Source organism: Chinchilla lanigera, unplaced genomic scaffold (assembly GCF_000276665.1).
Source record: "Chinchilla lanigera isolate Chin_1 unplaced genomic scaffold, ChiLan1.0 scaffold00028, whole genome shotgun sequence".
NCBI classification, from domain to species: Eukaryota; Metazoa; Chordata; class Mammalia; order Rodentia; family Chinchillidae; genus Chinchilla; species Chinchilla lanigera.
The window spans coordinates 13,396,480-13,399,146 of NW_004955429.1; positions in this window are offsets into that span (position 1 = coordinate 13,396,480).

Below are 2,667 nucleotides of genomic sequence, written 5' to 3' on the forward strand. Positions count from 1 at the left end.
GTTTTTATCATGAATGAGTGTTGGACTTTATCAAAAGCTTTTTCTGCATCAGTGGAGATGATTAAGTGATTTTTGTCTTTGGCTCTATTGATAAGCTGTATTACATTAATTGATTTGCATATGTTGAACCATCCCTGCATTCCTGGGATGAATCTGGCTTGGTCATGGTGTATAATCCTCTTGATGATTTGTTGCATTCTGTTTGTTAGTATTTTATTGAGAATTTTTGCAACTGTATTCATTAGGGAGATTGGCCTGTAGTTCTCTTTTTTGGTTGAGTCTTTCTCTGCTTTTGGTAGCAGAGTAATACTTGCCTCCAGCAATGAGTTAGGGAGAATTCCTTCCCTTTCAATTTCACTAAAGAGTTTGAGAAGAATTGGTGTTAAATCTTCTCTAAATTTCTTGTAGAATTCAGCAGTGAATCCATCAGGAACTGGGCTTTTCTTTGGGGTAAGATTTTTATTACATTTTCAATTTTGCTGGCTAATATTGAGTTGTTCAGGGTTTTTACATCTTCTTCATTCAGCTTTGGTAATTCATATGTATCTAGGAATCGTCCATTTCCTCTGCTTTCCATCCTACAAGAGTTAAGATTTTTGAAGTCGGTATTGATGATCTTCTGAATTTTGACAGGATCTGTAGTGATTTCATCCCTTTCATTCCTTATTGCATGAATTTCAGCTTTTTCTTTCCTTTTTTGATAAGGATGCCTAGGGGTGTATCAATTTTATTTATTCTTTCAAAGAACAAACTCTTTGACTCATTAATTATGTGTATTTTCTTAGTCTCCATTGCATTAATTTCTTCTCTGATCTTTATAATTTCCTGCCTTCTTTGGGCTTTTGGCTTCACTTGCTCTTCTTTTTCTAGAAGTTGAGGTGCAGCATAAGATTGTTTATTGTACTTTTTCTGTTTTCCTGATGTGGGAATTCACCACCATAAATTTCCCTCTGAGGACTGCTTTTATTGCATCCCACAAGTTCCTATAAGTTGTGTCTGCATTTTTGTTTGTTTGTACACATTGTTTAATTTCTTCTTTATTTTCATCCATGACCCATTGGTTGTTCAGGAGGGTGTTATTTAATTTTCATGTATTTATGGAGTTTTTGCAATTTCTTTTGTCATTAATTTCCAATTTTATTGCACTATGGTCCAATAGTATGTACAAGATAATTTCAATTCCTTTGCATTTGTTTAAACATATTCTATGGGCTAGTATATGGTGTATTTTAGAGAACATCCCATGTGCAGCTGAGAAGAATGTATTCTGACATTGTTGAGTGGAACACTGTAAATGTCTACTAAGTCTATTTGTTCACACGTTTGGTTAATTTTGTTATTTCTTTGCTGATTTTTTAAATCTTATTGATCTATCTCTTTGTGACAGTGAGGTGTTAAAGTCCCCTGTTATAATTGTGTTACTGCTTATTTCATTTTTCATGTCTGTTAAAAATTTCTCTTATATAGCTGGGTTCTCCTGTATTTGGTGCATAGATGTTTATGATTGCTAGCTCTTTCTCTTGAAGCTCTCCCCTAACAAGTATGTAGTGACCATCTTTATCTCTTTTGGTCATTCTTGGTTTGAAGTTCATATTGTCTACAAACAGAATAGCTACACCTGCTTTTTTGTACCAGGAATTGAACTCACAACTTTGCACTTGCCAGGCAGGCACTGTGCTGCTGAGCTATATCCCCGGCCCGACCTGCTGGATCTAGTGTTATGCTCCTACCCACACCAGGTCCCTGTCTCTTGTCACCTTTTCTTGACTGAAAATCTACTCCAACGTTAGTGTGGCCAACTGTCCCATCCTTGGCACAGAGGTCCTATCTTGGTTATTTTTCTCTTGTTGCTGAGACAAAATACCTGATGCCCAAAATTAGGGAAGGAAAGGTTTATTTAGCTCATAGTTTGTGGAGATGTTAGTCCATACTTGGCTGATTCCAAGGCAGAGTAGCACACAGCAGAGGGCAACTGTTCATGGCAGTGGAAGACAGCATAATCAACAAGAGCAAAAGGGAGGAGCAGCAGTAAGCAACCTCTTTCCCTCCCTTACGTTGCAAACTATGTGCCGCAGTGTGGATGTAGCACTCACATCCATAATCCCAGCACTGGATCATGGATCAATCAAAAACTGTAAAAGCCCGCCCCATGACTGCATGAGGCTTTGGGGGGACATCCAGACACAAACCATAACAGGACCTTACATCCATTCTTTCCTTTTCTACTTTTGTCTTAGAATCTAATTGGATCATGTTTCCCATCCCTTCTCCCAACCTCTGTCTTTGACTGGGAGGGTGGTGCCCCTTCCAGGAAGGGAATTAGTGCCCAGGAAGAGTTTGCCTCTGCCACGTGGCTGTTTATCTCCCACTCACCTTCCAGCTTCCTGTCCCTGCTCCTCTGCACTGCTGTCTTTTTTTTTTTTTTTTTTTAGAAATAAAGGAGGAAAATACTAACAGATCAACAACGTTTTACAAAATAGCAAAGGATCAGTACAGACATTACAGAGTTACAAACAGAGTGGTGGGGAATTAACAATGCTTATTGTATTACATATTGATATCTTCAAAAAAGTTTCTCATGAAAACACATATAGACATACAAAGCTAATCAACCAATGCCTCACTGACAGTTTCTTTCAGCAAGGAAATACAGGACAGTAGAACACC